The following is a 24,814-nucleotide window of genomic DNA, read 5'->3' as shown; positions in this document are numbered from 1 at the left end:
GATCCAGGTCTTCATCTGGAATATGATCTAGATTCCTGGTCCAGGTCTTCATCTGGAATATGATCCAGATTCCTGATCCAGGTCTTCATCTGGAATATTATTTAAATTCCTGATACAGGTCTTCATCTGGAATATAATACAGTTTCCTGGTCCAGGTCCTCGTCCGGTTTATTGTCCAGTTTCCTGATCCAGGTCTTCATCTGGAATATGATCTAGATTCCTGGTCCAGGTCTTCATCTGGAATATGATCCAGATTCCTTATCTAGATCCTCGTCCGGTTTATGATTTAGTTTTCTGATCCAGGTCTTCACCTGGAATATGATCCAGATTCCTGGTCCAGGTTTTCATCTGGAATATGATCCAGATTCCTGGTCCAGGTCTTCATCTGGAATATGATCCAGATTCCTGGTCCAGGTCCTCGTCCGGTTTATGGTCCAGATTCCTGATCTCGGTCTTCATCTGGAATATAATCCAGATTCCTGATCCAGGTCTTCATCTGGAATATGATCCAGATTCCTGATACAGGTCTTCATCTGGAATATGATCCAGATTCCTGATCCAGGTCTTCATCTGGAATATGATCCAGATTCCTGGTCCAGGTCCTGGTCCGGTTTATGATCCAGATTCCTGGTCCAGGTCTTCATCTGGAATATGATCCAGATTCCTGGTCCAGGTCCGGGTCCGGTTTATGATCCAGATTCCTGGTCCAGGTCCGGGTCCGGTTTATGATCCAGATTCCTGGTCCAGGTCTTCATATGGAATATAATCCAGATTCCTTATCCAGGTCCTCGTCCGGTTTATGATCCAGAATCCAGATCCTCGTCCGGTTTATGATCCAGTTTCCTGATCCAGGTCTTCACCTGGAATATGATCCAGATTCCGGATCCATATCATCATCTGGAATATGATCCAGATTCCTGATCCAGGTCCTCGTCTGGTTTATGATCCAGTTTCCTGATCTAGGACTTAATCTGGAATATGATCCAGATTCCTGATCCAGGTCCTCGTCCTGTTTATGATCCAGTTTCCTGGTCCAGGTCCTCGTCCTGTTTATGATCCAGTTTCCTGATCCAGGTCTTCATCTGGAATATGATCCAGTTTCCTGGTCCAGGTCCTCGTCCAGTTCATAATCCAGATTCCTGATCCAGGTCCTCGTCCGGTTTATAATCTAGTTTCCTGATCCAGGTCTTCATCTAGAATATGATCCAGATTCCTGGTTCAGGTCTTCATCTGGAATATGATCCAGATTCCTAGTCCAGGTCTTCATCTGGGATATGATCCAGATTCCTTATCCAGGTCTTCATTTGGAATATGATCCAGATTCCTAGTCCAGGTCTTCATCTGGAATATGATCCAGATTCCTGATCCAGGTCCTCGTCCGGTTTATGATCCAGGTTCCTGGTCCAGGTCCTCGTCCAGTTCATAATCCAGATTCCTGATCCAGGTCCTTGTCCGGTTTATAATCTAGTTTCCTGATCCAGGTCTTCATCTGAAATATGATCCAGATTCCTGAGCCAGGTCTTCATCTGGAATATAATCCAGATTCCTGGTCCAGGTCCTCGTCCAGTTTATGATCCAGATTCCTGATACAGGTCCTGGTCCGGTTTATGATCCAGATTCCTGATCCAGGTCCTCGTCCGGTTTATGATCCAGATTCCCGGTTCAGGTCCACGCCTGGTTTATGGTCCAGATTCCTGATCCAGGTCTTCATCTGGAATATAATCCAGAGTCCTGGTCCAGGTCCTTGTCCGGTTTATGGTCCAGATTCCTGATCTCGGTCTTCATCTGGAATATGATCCAGATTCCTGATCCAGGTCTTCATCTGGAATATGATCCAGATTCCTGATCCAGGTCTTCATCTGGAATAAGATCCAGATTCCTGATACAGGTCTTCATCTGGAATATTATTTAAATTCCTGATCCAGGTCTTCATCTGGAATATAATACAGTTTCCTGGTCCAGGTCCTCGTCCGGTTTATTGTCCAGATTCCTGATCTCGGTCTTCATCTGGAATATGATCCAGATTCCTGATCCAGGTCCTCGTCCGGTTTATAATCTAGTTTCCTGATCCAGGGGTTCACCTGGAATTTGATCCAGATTCCTGGTCCAGGTCTTCATCTGGAATTTAATCCAGATTCCTGGTCAAGGTCCTCGTCCAGTTTATAATCCAGATTCCTGATACAGGTCCTGGTCCGGTTTATGATCCAGATTCCTGATCCAGGTCCTCGTGCGGTTTATGATCCAGATTCCCGGTTCAGGTCCACACCCGGTTTATGGTCCAGATTCCTGATCCAGGTCTTCATCTGGAATATGATCCAGATTCCTGGTCCAGGTCTTCATCTGGAATATGATCCAGATTCCTGATACAGGTCTTCATCTGGAATATTATTTAAATTCCTGATCCAGGTCTTCATCTGGAATATGATCCAGTTTCCTGGTCCAGGTCCTCGTCCGGTTTATTGTCCAGTTTCCTGATCCAGGTCTTCACCTGGAATTTGATCCAGATTCCTGGTCCAGGTCTTCATCTGGAATTTAATCCAGATTCCTGGTCAAGGTCCTCGTCCAGTTTATAATCCAGATTCCTGATACAGGTCCTGGTCCGGTTTATGATCCAGATTCCTGATCCAGGTCCTCGTGCGGTTTATGATCCAGATTCCCGGTTCAGGTCCACACCCGGTTTATGGTCCAGATTCCTGATCCAGGTCTTCATCTGGAATATGATCCAGATTCCTGGTCCAGGTCTTCATCTGGAATATGATCCAGATTCCTGATACAGGTCTTCATCTGGAATATTATTTAAATTCCTGATCCAGGTCTTCATCTGGAATATGATCCAGTTTCCTGGTCCAGGTCCTCGTCCGGTTTATTGTCCAGTTTCCTGATCCAGGTCTTCATCTGGAATATGATCTAGATTCCTGGTCCAGGTCTTCATCTGGAATATGATCCAGATTCCTGATCTAGATCCTCGTCCGGTTTATGATTTAGTTTTCTGATCCAGGTCTTCACCTGGAATATGATCCAGATTCCTGGTCCAGGTTTTCATCTGGAATATGATCCAGATTCCTGGTCCAGGTCTTCATCTGGAATATGATCCAGATTCCTGGTCCAGGTCCTCGTCCGGTTTATGGTCCAGATTCCTGATCTCGGTCTTCATCTGGAATATAATCCAGATTCCTGATCCAGGTCTTCATCTGGAATATGATCCAGATTCCTGATACAGGTCTTCATCTGGAATATGATCCAGATTCCTGATCCAGGTCTTCATCTGGAATATGATCCAGATTCCTGGTCCAGGTCCTGGTCCGGTTTATGATCCAGATTCCTGGTCCAGGTCTTCATCTGGAATATGATCCAGATTCCTGGTCCAGGTCCGGGTCCGGTTTATGATCCAGATTCCTGGTCCAGGTCTTCATATGGAATATAATCCAGATTCCTTATCCAGGTCCTCGTCCGGTTTATGATCCAGAATCCAGATCCTCGTCCGGTTTATGATCCAGTTTCCTGATCCAGGTCTTCACCTGGAATATGATCCAGATTCCTGATCCATATCATCATCTGGAATATGATCCAGATTCCTGATCCAGGTCCTCGTCTGGTTTATGATCCAGTTTCCTGATCTAGGACTTAATCTGGAATATGATCCAGATTCCTGATCCAGGTCCTCGTCCTGTTTATGATCCAGTTTCCTGGTCCAGGTCCTCGTCCTGTTTATGATCCAGTTTCCTGATCCAGGTCTTCATCTGGAATATGATCCAGTTTCCTGGTCCAGGTCCTCGTCCAGTTCATAATCCAGATTCCTGATCCAGGTCCTCGTCCGGTTTATAATCTAGTTTCCTGATCCAGGTCTTCATCTAGAATATGATCCAGATTCCTGGTTCAGGTCTTCATCTGGAATATGATCCAGATTCCTGGTCCAGGTCTTCATCTGGGATATGATCCAGATTCCTTATCCAGGTCTTCATTTGGAATATGATCCAGATTCCTAGTCCAGGTCTTCATCTGGAATATGATACAGATTCCTGATCCAGGTCCTCGTCCGGTTTATGATCCAGGTTCCTGGTCCAGGTCCTCGTCCAGTTCATAATCCAGATTCCTGATCCAGGTCCTTGTCCGGTTTATAATCTAGTTTCCTGATCCAGGTCTTCATCTGAAATATGATCCAGATTCCTGAGCCAGGTCTTCATCTGGAATATAATCCAGATTCCTGGTCCAGGTCCTCGTCCAGTTTATGATCCAGATTCGTGATACAGGTCCTGGTCCGGTTTATGATCCAGATTCCTGATCCAGGTCCTCGTCCGGTTTATGATCCAGATTCCCGGTTCAGGTCCACGCCTGGTTTATGGTCCAGATTCCTGATCCAGGTCTTCATCTGGAATATAATCCAGATTCCTGGTCCAGGTCCTTGTCCGGTTTATGGTCCAGATTCCTGATCTCGGTCTTCATCTGGAATATAATCCAGATTCCTGATCCAGGTCTTCATCTGGAATATGATCCAGATTCCTGATCCAGGTCTTCATCTGGAATAAGATCCAGATTCCTGATACAGGTCTTCATCTGGAATATGATCCAGATTCCTGGTCCAAGTCTTCATCTGGAATATAATCCAGATTCCTGGTCCAGGTCCTCGTCCAGTTTATAATCCAGATTCCTGATACAGGTCCTGGTCCGGTTTATGATCCAGATTCCTGATCCAGGTCTTCGTCCGGTTTATGATCCAGATTCCCGGTTCAGGTCCACGCCCGGTTTATGGTCCAGATTCCTGATCCAGGTCTTCATCTGGAATATGATCCAGATTCCTGGTCCAGGTCTTCATCTGGAATATAATCCAGATTCCTGGTCCAGGTCCTTGTCCGGTTTATGGTCCAGATTCCTGATCTCGGTCTTCATCTGGAATATGATCCAGATTCCTGATCCAGGTCTTCATCTGGAATATGATCCAGATTCCTGATACAGGTCTTCATCTGGAATATGATCCAGATTCCCTGGTCCAGGTCATCATCTGGAATATGATCCAGATTCCTTATCCAGGTCTTCATCTGGAGTATGATCCAGATTCCTTATCCAGGTCTTAATCTGGAATATGATCCAGATTCCTAGTCCAGGTCTTCATCTGGAATATGATCAAAGATTCCTGGTCCAGGTCCTGGTCCGGTTTATGATCCAGTTTCCTGGTCCAGGTCCTCGTCCGGTTTATTATCCAGTTTCCTGATACAAGTCTTAATCTGGAATATGATGCAGATTCCTGGTCCAGGTCCTCGTCCGGTTTATGATCCAGTTTCCTGGTCCGGGTTTTCATCTGGAATATAATCCAGATTCCTGTTCCAGGTCCTCGTCCGGTTTATGATCCAGATTCCCGGTTCGGGTCCTCGTCCGTTTTATGGTCCAGATTCCTGATCCAGGTCTTCATCTGGAATATGATCCAGATTCCTGGTCCAGGCCTTCATCTGGAATATGATCCAGATTCCTGGTCCAGGCTATCATCTGGAATATGATCCAGATTCCTGATCCAGGTCCTCGTCGGTTTATGATCCAGAATCCTGGTCCAGGTCGTCGTCCGGTTTATGATCCAGATTCCTGATCCAGGTCTTCATCTAAAATATGATCCACATTCCTGGTTCAGGTCTTCATCTGGAATATGATCCAGATTCCTGGTCCAGGTCTTCATCTGGAATATGATCCAGATTCCTGATCCAGGTCTTCATCTGGAATATGATCCAGATTCCTGATACAGGTCTTCAACTGGAATATGATCCAGATTCCTAGTCCAGGGCTTCATCTGGAAAATGATCAAAGATTCCTGGTCCAGGTCCTGGTCCGGTTTATGATCCAGTTTCCTGGTCCAGGTCCTCGTCCGGTTTATTATCCAGTTTCCTGATCCAAGTCTTAATCTGGGATATGATGCAGATTCCTGGTCCAGGTCCTCGTCCGGTTTATGATCCAGTTCCTGGTCCGGGTCTTCATCTGGAATATAATCCAGACTCCTGGTCCAGGTCCTCGTCCGGTTTATGATCCAGATTCCCGGTTCGGGTCCTCGTCCGGTTTATGGTCCAGATTCCTGATCCAGGTCTTCATCTGGAATATGATCCAGATTCCTGGTCCAGGCTTTCATCTGGAATATAATCCAGATTCCTGATCCAGGTCCTCATCCGGTTTATGATCCAGATTTCTGATCCAGGTCCGGATTCTGCACCAGATTCCAGATCCAGGTCCTGGTACAGTTTATGATCCAGATTTCTGATCCAGGTCCTGGTCCGGTTTCTGAACCAGATTCCTGATCCAGGTCCTGGTCCAGTTTATGATCCAGATTCCTGATCCAGGTCCTGGTCCAGTTTATGATTTAGTTTCCTGATCCAGGTCTTCATCTGGAATATGATCCAGATTCCTGGTCCAGGTCTTTATCTGGAATATGATCCAGATTCATGATCCAGGTCCTCATCCGGTTTATGATCCAGATTCCTGATCGAGGTCCTCATCCGGTTTATGGTCCAGATTCCTGATCCAGGTCTTCATCTGGAATATGATCCAGATTCCTGGTCCAGGACTTCATCTGGAATATGATCCAGATTCCTGGTCCAGGTCTTCATCTGGAATATGATCCAGATTCCTGATCCAGGTCCTCATCCGGTTTATGATCCAGATTTCTGATCCAGGTCCAGGTCCGGTTTCTGAACCAGATTCCTGATCCAGGTCCTGGTCCAGTTTATGATCCAGATTCCTGATCCAGGTCCTGGTCCAGTTTATGATCCAGATTCCTGACCCAGATCCTCGTCCGGTTTATGATTTAGCTTCCTGATCCGGGTCTTCACCTGGAATATGATCCAGATTCCTGATCCAGATCCTCGTTCGGTTTATGATCCAGATTCCTGATCCAGGTCTTCACCTGGAATATGATCCAGTTTCCTGATCCATGTCCTCGTCCTGTTTTTGGTCCAGATTCCTGATCCAGGTCTTAATCTGGAATATGATCCAGTTTCCTGATCCATGTCCTCGTCCTGTTTTTGGTCCAGATTCCTGATCCAGGTCTTCATCTGGAATATGATCCAGATTCCTTCTCCAGGTCTTCATCTGGAATATGATCCAGATTCCTGATTCAGGTCTTCATCTGGAATATGATCCAGATTCCTGGTCCAGGTCTTCATCTGGAATATGATCCAGATTCCTTATCCAGGTCTTCATCTGGAATATGATCCAGATTCCTGATCCAGGTCCTCGTCCGGTTTATGATCCAGATTCCTGATCCAGATACTTGTTCGGTTTATGATCTAGTTACCTGATTCAGGTCTTCGCCTGGAACATGATCCAGATTCCTGATCCAGGTCCTCGTCCGGTTTATGATCCAGTTTCCTGATCCAGGTCATCATCTGGAATATGATCCAGGTGCCTGATCCAGGTCCTCGTTCGGTTTATGATCCAGTTTCCTGATCAAGGTCCTCGTCCATTTTATGATCCAGATTCCTGATCCAGGTCCTCGTCCGTTTTATGATCCAGATGCCTGGTCCAGGTCCTCGTCCGATTTATGGTCCAGATTCCTGATCCAGGTCTTCATCTGGAATATGATCCAGATTCCTGGTCCAGGTCTTTATCTGGAAAATGATCCAGAATCCTGGTCCAGCTCCTCGTCCGGTTTATGGTCCAGATTCCTGGTCCAGGTCTGGTTTATGGTCCAGATTCCTGATCCAGGTCTTCATCTGGAATATGATCCAGATTCCTGCTCCAGGTCTTCATCTGGAATATGATCCAGATTCCTGGTCCAGGTCTTCATCTGGAATATGATCCAGATTCCTGATAAAGGTCCTCATCTGGTTTATGATCCAGATTTCTGATCCAGGTCCAGGTCCGGTTTCTGCACCAGATTCCAGATCCAGGTCCTGGTACAGTTTATGATCCAGATTCCTGGTCCAGGTCCTCGTCCGATTTATGGTCCAGATTCCTGATCCGGGTCTTCATCTGGAATATGATCCAGATTCCTGGTCCAGGTTTTCATCTGGAATATGATCCAGATTCCTGATCCAGATCCTCGTTCGGTTTATGATCCAGATTCCTGATCCAGGTCTTCACCTGGAATATGATCCAGATCCCTGATCCAGGTCCTCGTCCGGTTTATGATCCAGATTCCTGATCCAGATCCTCGTCCGGTTTATGATCCAGTTTCCTGAACCAGGTCTTCATCTGGAATATGATACAGATTCCTGATCCAGGTCCTCATCCGGTTTATGACCCAGTTTCCTGATCCAGGTCTTAATCTGGAATATGATCCAGTTTCCTGATCCATGTCCTCGTCCTGTTTTTGGTCCAGATTCCTGATCCAGGTCTTAATCTGGAATATGATCCAGTTTCCTGATCCATGTCCTCGTCCTGTTTTTGGTCCAGATTCCTGATCCAGGTCTTCATCTGGAATATGATCCAGATTCCTTCTCCAGGTCTTCATCTGGAATATGATCCAGATTCCTGATCGAGGTCCTCATCCGGTTTATGGTCCAGATTCCTGATCCAGGTCTTCATCTGGAATATGATCCAGATTCCTGGTCCAGGTCTTCATCTGGAATATGATCCAGATTCCTGGTCCAGGTCTTCATCTGGAATATGATCCAGATTCCTGATCCAGGTCCTCATCCGGTTTATGATCCAGATTTCTGATCCAGGTCCAGGTCCGGTTTCTGAACCAGATTCCTGATCCAGGTCCTGGTCCAGTTTATGATCCAGATTCCTGATCCAGGTCCTGGTCCAGTTTATGATCCAGATTCCTGACCCAGATCCTCGTCCGGTTTATGATTTAGCTTCCTGATCCGGGTCTTCACCTGGAATATGATCCAGATTCCTGGTCCAGGTTTTCATCTGGAATATGATCCAGATTCCTGATCCAGATCCTCGTTCGGTTTATGATCCAGATTCCTGATCCAGGTCTTCACCTGGAATATGATCCAGATCCCTGATCCAGGTCCTCGTCCGGTTTATGATCCAGATTCCTGATCCAGATCCTCGTCCGGTTTATGATCCAGTTTCCTGAACCAGGTCTTCATCTGGAATATGATACAGATTCCTGATCCAGGTCCTCATCCGGTTTATGACCCAGTTTCCTGATCCAGGTCTTAATCTGGAATATGATCCAGTTTCCTGATCCATGTCCTCGTCCTGTTTTTGGTCCAGATTCCTGATCCAGGTCTTATTCTGGAATATGATCCAGTTTCCTGATCCATGTCCTCGTCCTGTATTTGGTCCAGATTCCTGATCCAGGTCTTCATCTGGAATATGATCCAGATTCCTTCTCCAGGTCTTCATCTGGAATATGATCCAGATTCCTGATCGAGGTCCTCATCCGGTTTATGGTCCAGATTCCTGATCCAGGTCTTCATCTGGAATTTGATCCAGATTCCTGGTCCAGGTCTTCATCTGGAATATGATCCAGATTCCTGGTCCAGGTCTTCATCTGGAATATGATCCAGATTCCTGATCCAGGTCCTCATCCGGTTTATGATCCAGATTTCTGATCCAGGTCCAGGTCCGGTTTCTGAACCAGATTCCTGATCCAGGTCCTGGTCCAGTTTATGATCCAGATTCCTGATCCAGGTCCTGGTCCAGTTTATGATCCAGATTCCTGACCCAGATCCTCGTCCGGTTTATGATTTAGCTTCCTGATCCGGGTCTTCACCTGGAATATGATCCAGATTCCTGGTCCAGGTTTTCATCTGGAATATGATCCAGATTCCTGATCCAGATCCCCGTTCGGTTTATGACCCAGTTTCCTGATCCAGGTCTTAATCTGGAATATGATCCAGTTTCCTGATCCATGTCCTCGTCCTGTTTTTGGTCCAGATTCCTGATCCAGGTCTTAATCTGGAATATGATCCAGTTTCCTGATCCATGTCCTCGTCCTGTTTTTGGTCCAGATTCCTGATCCAGGTCTTCATCTGGAATATGATCCAGATTCCTTCTCCAGGTCTTCATCTGGAATATGATCCAGATTCCTGATCGAGGTCCTCATCCGGTTTATGGTCCAGATTCCTGATCCAGGTCTTCATCTGGAATATGATCCAGATTCCTGGTCCAGGTCTTCATCTGGAATATGATCCAGATTCCTGGTCCAGGTCTTCATCTGGAATATGATCCAGATTCCTGATCCAGGTCCTCATCCGGTTTATGATCCAGATTTCTGATCCAGGTCCAGGTCCGGTTTCTGAACCAGATTCCTGATCCAGTTCCTGGTCCAGTTTATGATCCAGATTCCTGATCCAGGTCCTGGTCCAGTTTATGATCCAGATTCCTGACCCAGATCCTTGTCCGGTTTATGATTTAGCTTCCTGATCCGGGTCTTCACCTGGAATATGATCCAGATTCCTGGTCCAGGTTTTCATCTGGAATATGATCCAGATTCCTGATCCAGATCCTCGTTCGGTTTATGATCCAGATTCCTGATCCAGGTCTTCACCTGGAATATGATCCAGATCCCTGATCCAGGTCCTCGTCCGGTTTATGATCCAGATTCCTGATCCAGATCCTCGTCCGGTTTATGATCCAGTTTCCTGAACCAGGTCTTCATCTGGAATATGATACAGATTCCTGATCCAGGTCCTCATCCGGTTTATGACCCAGTTTCCTGATCCAGGTCTTAATCTGGAATATGATCCAGTTTCCTGATCCATGTCCTCGTCCTGTTTTTGGTCCAGATTCCTGATCCAGGTCTTAATCTGGAATATGATCCAGTTTCCTGATCCATGTCCTCGTCCTGTTTTTGGTCCAGATTCCTGATTCAGGTCTTCATCTGGAATATGATCCAGATTCCTGGTCCAGGTCTTCATCTGGAATATGATCCAGATTCCTGATCGAGGTCCTCATCCGGTTTATGGTCCAGATTCCTGATCCAGGTCTTCATCTGGAATTTGATCCAGATTCCTGGTCCAGGTCTTCATCTGGAATATGATCCAGATTCCTGGTCCAGGTCTTCATCTGGAATATGATCCAGATTCCTGATCCAGGTCCTCATCCGGTTTATGATCCAGATTTCTGATCCAGGTCCAGGTCCGGTTTCTGAACCAGATTCCTGATCCAGGTCCTGGTCCAGTTTATGATTTAGTTTCCTGATCCAGGTCTTCATCTGGAATATGATCCAGATTCCTGGTCCAGGTCTTTATCTGGAATATGATCCAGATTCATGATCCAGGTCCTCATCCGGTTTATGATCCAGATTCCTGATCGAGGTCCTCATCCGGTTTATGGTCCAGATTCCTGATCCAGGTCTTCATCTGGAATATGATCCAGATTCCTGGTCCAGGTCTTCATCTGGAATATGATCCAGATTCCTGGTCCAGGTCTTCATCTGGAATATGATCCAGATTCCTGATCCAGGTCCTCATCCTGTTTATGATCCAGATTTCTGATCCAGGTCCAGGTCCGGTTTCTGCACCAGATTCCAGATCCAGGTCCTGGTACAGTTTATGATCCAGATTCCTGGTCCAGGTCCTCGTCCGATTTATGGTCCAGATTCCTGATCCAGGTCTTCATCTGGAATATGATCCAGATTCCTGCTCCAGGTCTTTATCTGGAAAATGATCCAGAATCCTGGTCCAGCTCCTCGTCCGGTTTATGGTCCTGATTCCTGGTCCTGGTCTGGATTATGATCCAGATTCCTGATCCAGGTCCTGGTCTGGTTTATGATCCAGATTCCTGATCCAGGTCTTCATCTGGAATATGATCCAGATTCCTGGTCCAGGTCTTTATCTGGAATATGATCCAGATTCATGATCCAGGTCCTCATCCGGTTTATGATCCAGATTCCTGATCCAGGTCCTCATCCGGTTTATGGTCCAGATTCCTGATCCAGGTCTTCATCTGGAATATGATCCAGATTCCTGATCCAGGTCCTCATCCGGTTTATGATCCAGATTTCTGATCCAGGTCCAGGTCCGGTTTCTGCACCAGATTCCAGATCCAGGTCCTGGTACAGTTTATGATCCAGATTTCTGATCCAGGTCCTGGTCCGGTTTCTGAACCAGATTCCTGATCCAGGTCCTGGTCCAGTTTATGATCCAGATTCCTGATCCAGGTCCTGGTCCAGTTTATGATCCAGATTCCTGATCCAGGTCCTCGTCCGGTTTATGATTTAGTTTCCTGATCCGGGTCTTCACCTGGAATAAGATCCAGATTCCTGGTCCAGGTCTTCATCTGGAATATGATCCAGATTCCTGGTCCAGGTCTTCATCTGGAATATGATCCAGATTCCCTGGTCCAGGTCATCATCTGGAATATGATCCAGATTCCTTATCCAGGTCTTCATCTGGAGTATGATCCAGATTCCTGGTCCAGGTCTTCATCTGGAATATGATCCAGATTCCTAGTCCAGGTCTTCATCTGGAATATGATCAAAGATACCTGGTCCAGGTCCTGGTCCGGTTTATGATCCAGTTTCCTGGTCCAGGTCCTCGTCCGGTTTATTATCCAGTTTCCTGATCCAAGTCTTAATCTGGAATATGATGCAGATTCCTGGTCCAGGTCCTCGTCCGATTTATGATCCAGTTTCCTGGTCCGGGTTTTCATCTGGAATATGATCCAGTTTCCTGATCCATATCCTCGTCCTGTTTTTGGTCCAGATTCCTGATCCAGGTCTTCATCTGGAATATGATCCAGATTCCTTCTCCAGGTCTTCATCTGGAATATGATCCAGATTCCTGATTCAGGTCTTCACCTGGAATATGATCCAGATTCCTGATCCAGGTCTTCATCTGGAATATGATCCAGATTCCTGGTCCAGGTCTTCATCTGGAATATGATCCAGATTCCTGATCCAGGTCCTCATCCTGTTTATGATCCAGATTTCTGATCCAGGTCCAGGTCCGGTTTCTGCACCAGATTCCAGATCCAGGTCCTGGTACAGTTTATGATCCAGATTCCTGGTCCAGGTCCTCGTCCGATTTATGGTCCAGATTCCTGATCCAGGTCTTCATCTGGAATATGATCCAGATTCCTGGTCCAGGTCTTTATCTGGAAAATGATCCAGAATCCTGGTCCAGCTCCTCGTCCGGTTTATGGTCCTGATTCCTGGTCCTGGTCTGGATTATGATCCAGATTCCTGATCCAGGTCCTGGTCTGGTTTATGATCCAGATTCCTGATCCAGGTCTTCATCTGGAATATGATCCAGATTCCTGGTCCAGGTCTTTATCTGGAATATGATCCAGATTCATGATCCAGGTCCTCATCCGGTTTATGATCCAGATTCCTGATCCAGGTCCTCATCCGGTTTATGGTCCAGATTCCTGATCCAGGTCTTCATCTGGAATATGATCCAGATTCCTGATCCAGGTCCTCATCCGGTTTATGATCCAGATTTCTGATCCAGGTCCAGGTCCGGTTTCTGCACCAGATTCCAGATCCAGGTCCTGGTACAGTTTATGATCCAGATTTCTGATCCAGGTCCTGGTCCGGTTTCTGAACCAGATTCCTGATCCAGGTCCTGGTCCAGTTTATGATCCAGATTCCTGATCCAGGTCCTGGTCCAGTTTATGATCCAGATTCCTGATCCAGGTCCTCGTCCGGTTTATGATTTAGTTTCCTGATCCGGGTCTTCACCTGGAATAAGATCCAGATTCCTGGTCCAGGTCTTCATCTGGAATATGATCCAGATTCCTGGTCCAGGTCTTCATCTGGAATATGATCCAGATTCCCTGGTCCAGGTCATCATCTGGAATATGATCCAGATTCCTTATCCAGGTCTTCATCTGGAGTATGATCCAGATTCCTGGTCCAGGTCTTCATCTGGAATATGATCCAGATTCCTAGTCCAGGTCTTCATCTGGAATATGATCAAAGATACCTGGTCCAGGTCCTGGTCCGGTTTATGATCCAGTTTCCTGGTCCAGATCCTCGTCCGGTTTATTATCCAGTTTCCTGATCCAAGTCTTAATCTGGAATATGATGCAGATTCCTGGTCCAGGTCCTCGTCCGATTTATGATCCAGTTTCCTGGTCCGGGTTTTCATCTGGAATATGATCCAGTTTCCTGATCCATATCCTCGTCCTGTTTTTGGTCCAGATTCCTGGTCCAGGTCTTCATCTGAAATATGATCCAGATTCCTGAGCCAGGTCTTCATCTGGAATATGATCCAGATTCCTAGTCCAGGTCTTCATCTGGGATATGATCCAGATTCCTTATCCAGGTCTTCATTTGGAATATGATCCAGATTCCTAGTCCAGGTCTTCATCTGGAATATGATCCAGATTCCTGATCCAGGTCCTCGTCCGGTTTATGATCCAGGTTCCTGGTCCAGGTCCTCGTCCAGTTCATAATCCAGATTCCTGATCCAGGTCCTTGTCCGGTTTATAATCTAGTTTCCTGATCCAGGTCTTCATCTGAAATATGATCCAGATTCCTGAGCCAGGTCTTCATCTGGAATATAATCCAGATTCCTGGTCCAGGTCCTCGTCCAGTTTATGATCCAGATTCCTGATACAGGTCCTGGTCCGGTTTATGATCCAGATTCCTGATCCAGGTCCTCGTCCGGTTTATGATCCAGATTCCCGGTTCAGGTCCACGCCTGGTTTATGGTCCAGATTCCTGATCCAGGTCTTCATCTGGAATATAATCCAGAGTCCTGGTCCAGGTCCTTGTCCGGTTTATGGTCCAGATTCCTGATCTCGGTCTTCATCTGGAATATGATCCAGATTCCTGATCCAGGTCTTCATCTGGAATATGATCCAGATTCCTGATCCAGGTCTTCATCTGGAATAAGATCCAGATTCCTGATACAGGTCTTCATCTGGAATATTATTTAAATTCCTGATCCAGGTCTTCATCTGGAATATAATACAGTTTCCTGGTCCAGGTCCTCGTCCGGTTTATTGTCCAGATTCCTGATCTCGGTCTTCATCTGGAATATGATCCAGATTCCTGATCCAGGTCCTCGTCCGGTTTATAATCTAGTTTCCTGATCCAGGGGTTCACCTGGAATTTGATCCAGATTCCTGGTCCAGGTCTTCATCTGGAATTTAATCCAGATTCCTGGTCAAGGTCCTCGTCCAGTTTATAATCCAGATTCCTGATACAGGTCCTGGTCCGGTTTATGATCCAGATTCCTGATCCAGGTCCTCGTGCGGTTTATGATCCAGATTCCCGGTTCAGGTCCACACCCGGTTTATGGTCCAGATTCCTGATCCAGGTCTTCATCTGGAATATGATCCAGATTCCTGGTCCAGGTCTTCATCTGGAATATGATCCAGATTCCTGATACAGGTCTTCATCTGGAATATTATTTAAATTCCTGATCCAGGTCTTCATCTGGAATATGATCCAGTTTCCTGGTCCAGGTCCTCGTCCGGTTTATTGTCCAGTTTCCTGATCCAGGTCTTCACCTGGAATTTGATCCAGATTCCTGGTCCAGGTCTTCATCTGGAATTTAATCCAGATTCCTGGTCAAGGTCCTCGTCCAGTTTATAATCCAGATTCCTGATACAGGTCCTGGTCCGGTTTATGATCCAGATTCCTGATCCAGGTCCTCGTGCGGTTTATGATCCAGATTCCCGGTTCAGGTCCACACCCGGTTTATGGTCCAGATTCCTGATCCAGGTCTTCATCTGGAATATGATCCAGATTCCTGGTCCAGGTCTTCATCTGGAATATGATCCAGATTCCTGATACAGGTCTTCATCTGGAATATTATTTAAATTCCTGATCCAGGTCTTCATCTGGAATATGATCCAGTTTCCTGGTCCAGGTCCTCGTCCGGTTTATTGTCCAGTTTCCTGATCCAGGTCTTCATCTGGAATATGATCTAGATTCCTGGTCCAGGTCTTCATCTGGAATATGATCCAGATTCCTGATCTAGATCCTCGTCCGGTTTATGATTTAGTTTTCTGATCCAGGTCTTCACCTGGAATATGATCCAGATTCCTGGTCCAGGTTTTCATCTGGAATATGATCCAGATTCCTGGTCCAGGTCTTCATCTGGAATATGATCCAGATTCCTGGTCCAGGTCCTCGTCCGGTTTATGGTCCAGATTCCTGATCTCGGTCTTCATCTGGAATATAATCCAGATTCCTGATCCAGGTCTTCATCTGGAATATGATCCAGATTCCTGATACAGGTCTTCATCTGGAATATGATCCAGATTCCTGATCCAGGTCTTCATCTGGAATATGATCCAGATTCCTGGTCCAGGTCCTGGTCCGGTTTATGATCCAGATTCCTGGTCCAGGTCTTCATCTGGAATATGATCCAGATTCCTGGTCCAGGTCCGGGTCCGGTTTATGATCCAGATTCCTGGTCCAGGTCTTCATATGGAATATAATCCAGATTCCTTATCCAGGTCCTCGTCCGGTTTATGATCCAGAATCCAGATCCTCGTCCGGTTTATGATCCAGTTTCCTGATCCAGGTCTTCACCTGGAATATGATCCAGATTCCTGATCCATATCATCATCTGGAATATGATCCAGATTCCTGATCCAGGTCCTCGTCTGGTTTATGATCCAGTTTCCTGATCTAGGACTTAATCTGGAATATGATCCAGATTCCTGATCCAGGTCCTCGTCCTGTTTATGATCCAGTTTCCTGGTCCAGGTCCTCGTCCTGTTTATGATCCAGTTTCCTGATCCAGGTCTTCATCTGGAATATGATCCAGTTTCCTGGTCCAGGTCCTCGTCCAGTTCATAATCCAGATTCCTGATCCAGGTCCTCGTCCGGTTTATAATCTAGTTTCCTGATCCAGGTCTTCATCTAGAATATGATCCAGATTCCTGGTTCAGGTCTTCATCTGGAATATGATCCAGATTCCTGGTCCAGGTCTTCATCTGGGATATGATCCAGATTCCTTATCCAGGTCTTCATTTGGAATATGATCCAGATTCCTAGTCCAGGTCTTCATCTGGAATATGATACAGATTCCTGATCCAGGTCCTCGTCCGGTTTATGATCCAGGTTCCTGGTCCAGGTCCTCGTCCAGTTCATAATCCAGATTCCTGATCCAGGTCCTTGTCCGGTTTATAATCTAGTTTCCTGATCCAGGTCTTCATCTGAAATATGATCCAGATTCCTGAGCCAGGTCTTCATCTGGAATATAATCCAGATTCCTGGTCCAGGTCCTCGTCCAGTTTATGATCCAGATTCGTGATACAGGTCCTGGTCCGGTTTATGATCCAGATTCCTGATCCAGGTCCTCGTCCGGTTTATGATCCAGATTCCCGGTTCAGGTCCACGCCTGGTTTATGGTCCAGATTCCTGATCCAGGTCTTCATCTGGAATATAATCCAGATTCCTGGTCCAGGTCCTTGTCCGGTTTATGGTCCAGATTCCTGATCTCGGTCTTCATCTGGAATATAATCCAGATTCCTGATCCAGGTCTTCATCTGGAATATGATCCAGATTCCTGATCCAGGTCTTCATCTGGAATAAGATCCAGATTCCTGATACAGGTCTTCATCTGGAATATGATCCAGATTCCTGGTCCAAGTCTTCATCTGGAATATAATCCAGATTCCTGGTCCAGGTCCTCGTCCAGTTTATAATCCAGATTCCTGATACAGGTCCTGGTCCGGTTTATGATCCAGATTCCTGATCCAGGTCTTCGTCCGGTTTATGATCCAGATTCCCGGTTCAGGTCCACGCCCGGTTTATGGTCCAGATTCCTGATCCAGGTCTTCATCTGGAATATGATCCAGATTCCTGGTCCAGGTCTTCATCTGGAATATAATCCAGATTCCTGGTCCAGGTCCTTGTCCGGTTTATGGTCCAGATTCCTGATCTCGGTCTTCATCTGGAATATGATCCAGATTCCTGATCCAGGTCTTCATCTGGAATATGATCCAGATTCCTGATACAGGTCTTCATCTGGAATATGATCCAGATTCCCTGGTCCAGGTCATCATCTGGAATATGATCCAGATTCCTTATCCAGGTCTTCATCTGGAGTATGATCCAGATTCCTTATCCAGGTCTTAATCTGGAATATGATCCAGATTCCTAGTCCAGGTCTTCATCTGGAATATGATCAAAGATTCCTGGTCCAGGTCCTGGTCCGGTTTATGATCCAGTTTCCTGGTCCAGGTCCTCGTCCGGTTTATTATCCAGTTTCCTGATACAAGTCTTAATCTGGAATATGATGCAGATTCCTGGTCCAGGTCCTCGTCCGGTTTATGATCCAGTTTCCTGGTCCGGGTTTTCATCTGGAATATAATCCAGATTCCTGTTCCAGGTCCTCGTCCGGTTTATGATCCAGATTCCCGGTTCGGGTCCTCGTCCGTTTTATGGTCCAGATTCCTGATCCAGGTCTTCATCTGGAATATGATCCAGATTCCTGGTCCAGGCCTTCATCTGGAATATGATCCAGATTCCTGGTCCAGGCTATCATCTGGAATATGATCCAGATTCCTGATCCAGGTCCTCGTCGGTTTATGATCCAGAATCCTGGTCCAGGTCGTCGTCCGGTTTATGATCCAGATTCCTGATCCAGGTCTTCATCTAAAATATGATCCACATTCCTGGTTCAGGTCTTCATCTGGAATATGATCCAGATTCCTGGTCCAGGTCTTCATCTGGAATATGATCCAGATTCCTGATCCAGGTCTTCATCTGGAATATGATCCAGATTCCTGATACAGGTCTTCAACTGGAATATGATCCAGATTCCTAGTCCAGGGCTTCATCTGGAAAATGATCAAAGATTCCTGGTCCAGGTCCTGGTCCGGTTTATGATCCAGTTTCCTGGTCCAGGTCCTCGTCCGGTTTATTATCCAGTTTCCTGATCCAAGTCTTAATCTGGGATATGATGCAGATTCCTGGTCCAGGTCCTCGTCCGGTTTATGATCCAGTTCCTGGTCCGGGTCTTCATCTGGAATATAATCCAGACTCCTGGTCCAGGTCCTCGTCCGGTTTATGATCCAGATTCCCGGTTCGGGTCCTCGTCCGGTTTATGGTCCAGATTCCTGATCCAGGTCTTCATCTGGAATATGATCCAGATTCCTGGTCCAGGCTTTCATCTGGAATATAATCCAGATTCCTGATCCAGGTCCTCATCCGGTTTATGATCCAGATTTCTGATCCAGGTCCGGATTCTGCACCAGATTCCAGATCCAGGTCCTGGTACAGTTTATGATCCAGATTTCTGATCCAGGTCCTGGTCCGGTTTCTGAACCAGATTCCTGATCCAGGTCCTGGTCCAGTTTATGATCCAGATTCCTGATCCAGGTCCTGGTCCAGTTTATGATTTAGTTTCCTGATCCAGGTCTTCATCTGGAATATGATCCAGATTCCTGGTCCAGGTCTTTATCTGGAATATGATCCAGATTCATGATCCAGGTCCTCATCCGGTTTATGATCCAGATTCCTGATCGAGGTCCTCATCCGGTTTATGGTCCAGATTCCTGATCCAGGTCTTCATCTGGAATATGATCCAGATTCCTGGTCCAGGACTTCATCTGGAATATGATCCAGATTCCTGGTCCAGGTCTTCATCTGGAATATGATCCAGATTCCTGATCCAGGTCCTCATCCGGTTTATGATCCAGATTTCTGATCCAGGTCCAGGTCCGGTTTCTGAACCAGATTCCTGATCCAGGTCCTGGTCCAGTTTATGATCCAGATTCCTGATCCAGGTCCTGGTCCAGTTTATGATCCAGATTCCTGACCCAGATCCTCGTCCGGTTTATGATTTAGCTTCCTGATCCGGGTCTTCACCTGGAATATGATCCAGATTCCTGATCCAGATCCTCGTTCGGTTTATGATCCAGATTCCTGATCCAGGTCTTCACCTGGAATATGATCCAGTTTCCTGATCCATGTCCTCGTCCTGTTTTTGGTCCAGATTCCTGATCCAGGTCTTAATCTGGAATATGATCCAGTTTCCTGATCCATGTCCTCGTCCTGTTTTTGGTCCAGATTCCTGATCCAGGTCTTCATCTGGAATATGATCCAGATTCCTTCTCCAGGTCTTCATCTGGAATATGATCCAGATTCCTGATTCAGGTCTTCATCTGGAATATGATCCAGATTCCTGGTCCAGGTCTTCATCTGGAATATGATCCAGATTCCTTATCCAGGTCTTCATCTGGAATATGATCCAGATTCCTGATCCAGGTCCTCGTCCGGTTTATGATCCAGATTCCTGATCCAGATACTTGTTCGGTTTATGATCTAGTTACCTGATTCAGGTCTTCGCCTGGAACATGATCCAGATTCCTGATCCAGGTCCTCGTCCGGTTTATGATCCAGTTTCCTGATCCAGGTCATCATCTGGAATATGATCCAGGTGCCTGATCCAGGTCCTCGTTCGGTTTATGATCCAGTTTCCTGATCAAGGTCCTCGTCCATTTTATGATCCAGATTCCTGATCCAGGTCCTCGTCCGTTTTATGATCCAGATGCCTGGTCCAGGTCCTCGTCCGATTTATGGTCCAGATTCCTGATCCAGGTCTTCATCTGGAATATGATCCAGATTCCTGGTCCAGGTCTTTATCTGGAAAATGATCCAGAATCCTGGTCCAGCTCCTCGTCCGGTTTATGGTCCAGATTCCTGGTCCAGGTCTGGTTTATGGTCCAGATTCCTGATCCAGGTCTTCATCTGGAATATGATCCAGATTCCTGCTCCAGGTCTTCATCTGGAATATGATCCAGATTCCTGGTCCAGGTCTTCATCTGGAATATGATCCAGATTCCTGATAAAGGTCCTCATCTGGTTTATGATCCAGATTTCTGATCCAGGTCCAGGTCCGGTTTCTGCACCAGATTCCAGATCCAGGTCCTGGTACAGTTTATGATCCAGATTCCTGGTCCAGGTCCTCGTCCGATTTATGGTCCAGATTCCTGATCCGGGTCTTCATCTGGAATATGATCCAGATTCCTGGTCCAGGTTTTCATCTGGAATATGATCCAGATTCCTGATCCAGATCCTCGTTCGGTTTATGATCCAGATTCCTGATCCAGGTCTTCACCTGGAATATGATCCAGATCCCTGATCCAGGTCCTCGTCCGGTTTATGATCCAGATTCCTGATCCAGATCCTCGTCCGGTTTATGATCCAGTTTCCTGAACCAGGTCTTCATCTGGAATATGATACAGATTCCTGATCCAGGTCCTCATCCGGTTTATGACCCAGTTTCCTGATCCAGGTCTTAATCTGGAATATGATCCAGTTTCCTGATCCATGTCCTCGTCCTGTTTTTGGTCCAGATTCCTGATCCAGGTCTTAATCTGGAATATGATCCAGTTTCCTGATCCATGTCCTCGTCCTGTTTTTGGTCCAGATTCCTGATCCAGGTCTTCATCTGGAATATGATCCAGATTCCTTCTCCAGGTCTTCATCTGGAATATGATCCAGATTCCTGATCGAGGTCCTCATCCGGTTTATGGTCCAGATTCCTGATCCAGGTCTTCATCTGGAATATGATCCAGATTCCTGGTCCAGGTCTTCATCTGGAATATGATCCAGATTCCTGGTCCAGGTCTTCATCTGGAATATGATCCAGATTCCTGATCCAGGTCCTCATCCGGTTTATGATCCAGATTTCTGATCCAGGTCCAGGTCCGGTTTCTGAACCAGATTCCTGATCCAGGTCCTGGTCCAGTTTATGATCCAGATTCCTGATCCAGGTCCTGGTCCAGTTTATGATCCAGATTCCTGACCCAGATCCTCGTCCGGTTTATGATTTAGCTTCCTGATCCGGGTCTTCACCTGGAATATGATCCAGATTCCTGGTCCAGGTTTTCATCTGGAATATGATCCAGATTCCTGATCCAGATCCTCGTTCGGTTTATGATCCAGATTCCTGATCCAGGTCTTCACCTGGAATATGATCCAGATCCCTGATCCAGGTCCTCGTCCGGTTTATGATCCAGATTCCTGATCCAGATCCTCGTCCGGTTTATGATCCAGTTTCCTGAACCAGGTCTTCATCTGGAATATGATACAGATTCCTGATCCAGGTCCTCATCCGGTTTATGACCCAGTTTCCTGATCCAGGTCTTAATCTGGAATATGATCCAGTTTCCTGATCCATGTCCTCGTCCTGTTTTTGGTCCAGATTCCTGATCCAGGTCTTATTCTGGAATATGATCCAGTTTCCTGATCCATGTCCTCGTCCTGTATTTGGTCCAGATTCCTGATCCAGGTCTTCATCTGGAATATGATCCAGATTCCTTCTCCAGGTCTTCATCTGGAATATGATCCAGATTCCTGATCGAGGTCCTCATCCGGTTTATGGTCCAGATTCCTGATCCAGGTCTTCATCTGGAATTTGATCCAGATTCCTGGTCCAGGTCTTCATCTGGAATATGATCCAGATTCCTGGTCCAGGTCTTCATCTGGAATATGATCCAGATTCCTGATCCAGGTCCTCATCCGGTTTATGATCCAGATTTCTGATCCAGGTCCAGGTCCGGTTTCTGAACCAGATTCCTGATCCAGGTCCTGGTCCAGTTTATGATCCAGATTCCTGATCCAGGTCCTGGTCCAGTTTATGATCCAGATTCCTGACCCAGATCCTCGTCCGGTTTATGATTTAGCTTCCTGATCCGGGTCTTCACCTGGAATATGATCCAGATTCCTGGTCCAGGTTTTCATCTGGAATATGATCCAGATTCCTGATCCAGATCCCCGTTCGGTTTATGACCCAGTTTCCTGATCCAGGTCTTAATCTGGAATATGATCCAGTTTCCTGATCCATGTCCTCGTCCTGTTTTTGGTCCAGATTCCTGATCCAGGTCTTAATCTGGAATATGATCCAGTTTCCTGATCCATGTCCTCGTCCTGTTTTTGGTCCAGATTCCTGATCCAGGTCTTCATCTGGAATATGATCCAGATTCCTTCTCCAGGTCTTCATCTGGAATATGATCCAGATTCCTGATCGAGGTCCTCATCCGGTTTATGGTCCAGATTCCTGATCCAGGTCTTCATCTGGAATATGATCCAGATTCCTGGTCCAGGTCTTCATCTGGAATATGATCCAGATTCCTGGTCCAGGTCTTCATCTGGAATATGATCCAGATTCCTGATCCAGGTCCTCATCCGGTTTATGATCCAGATTTCTGATCCAGGTCCAGGTCCGGTTTCTGAACCAGATTCCTGATCCAGTTCCTGGTCCAGTTTATGATCCAGATTCCTGATCCAGGTCCTGGTCCAGTTTATGATCCAGATTCCTGACCCAGATCCTTGTCCGGTTTATGATTTAGCTTCCTGATCCGGGTCTTCACCTGGAATATGATCCAGATTCCTGGTCCAGGTTTTCATCTGGAATATGATCCAGATTCCTGATCCAGATCCTCGTTCGGTTTATGATCCAGATTCCTGATCCAGGTCTTCACCTGGAATATGATCCAGATCCCTGATCCAGGTCCTCGTCCGGTTTATGATCCAGATTCCTGATCCAGATCCTCGTCCGGTTTATGATCCAGTTTCCTGAACCAGGTCTTCATCTGGAATATGATACAGATTCCTGATCCAGGTCCTCATCCGGTTTATGACCCAGTTTCCTGATCCAGGTCTTAATCTGGAATATGATCCAGTTTCCTGATCCATGTCCTCGTCCTGTTTTTGGTCCAGATTCCTGATCCAGGTCTTAATCTGGAATATGATCCAGTTTCCTGATCCATGTCCTCGTCCTGTTTTTGGTCCAGATTCCTGATTCAGGTCTTCATCTGGAATATGATCCAGATTCCTGGTCCAGGTCTTCATCTGGAATATGATCCAGATTCCTGATCGAGGTCCTCATCCGGTTTATGGTCCAGATTCCTGATCCAGGTCTTCATCTGGAATTTGATCCAGATTCCTGGTCCAGGTCTTCATCTGGAATATGATCCAGATTCCTGGTCCAGGTCTTCATCTGGAATATGATCCAGATTCCTGATCCAGGTCCTCATCCGGTTTATGATCCAGATTTCTGATCCAGGTCCAGGTCCGGTTTCTGAACCAGATTCCTGATCCAGGTCCTGGTCCAGTTTATGATTTAGTTTCCTGATCCAGGTCTTCATCTGGAATATGATCCAGATTCCTGGTCCAGGTCTTTATCTGGAATATGATCCAGATTCATGATCCAGGTCCTCATCCGGTTTATGATCCAGATTCCTGATCGAGGTCCTCATCCGGTTTATGGTCCAGATTCCTGATCCAGGTCTTCATCTGGAATATGATCCAGATTCCTGGTCCAGGTCTTCATCTGGAATATGATCCAGATTCCTGGTCCAGGTCTTCATCTGGAATATGATCCAGATTCCTGATCCAGGTCCTCATCCTGTTTATGATCCAGATTTCTGATCCAGGTCCAGGTCCGGTTTCTGCACCAGATTCCAGATCCAGGTCCTGGTACAGTTTATGATCCAGATTCCTGGTCCAGGTCCTCGTCCGATTTATGGTCCAGATTCCTGATCCAGGTCTTCATCTGGAATATGATCCAGATTCCTGCTCCAGGTCTTTATCTGGAAAATGATCCAGAATCCTGGTCCAGCTCCTCGTCCGGTTTATGGTCCTGATTCCTGGTCCTGGTCTGGATTATGATCCAGATTCCTGATCCAGGTCCTGGTCTGGTTTATGATCCAGATTCCTGATCCAGGTCTTCATCTGGAATATGATCCAGATTCCTGGTCCAGGTCTTTATCTGGAATATGATCCAGATTCATGATCCAGGTCCTCATCCGGTTTATGATCCAGATTCCTGATCCAGGTCCTCATCCGGTTTATGGTCCAGATTCCTGATCCAGGTCTTCATCTGGAATATGATCCAGATTCCTGATCCAGGTCCTCATCCGGTTTATGATCCAGATTTCTGATCCAGGTCCAGGTCCGGTTTCTGCACCAGATTCCAGATCCAGGTCCTGGTACAGTTTATGATCCAGATTTCTGATC

The sequence above is a fragment of the Telmatherina bonti genome (assembly GCF_933228915.1).
Source record: "Telmatherina bonti genome assembly, chromosome: 8".
Taxonomy (NCBI): Eukaryota; Metazoa; Chordata; class Actinopteri; order Atheriniformes; family Telmatherinidae; genus Telmatherina; species Telmatherina bonti.
The sequence above is the reverse complement of the archived record's forward strand: the minus strand, read 5'-3'. Positions refer to the sequence as shown.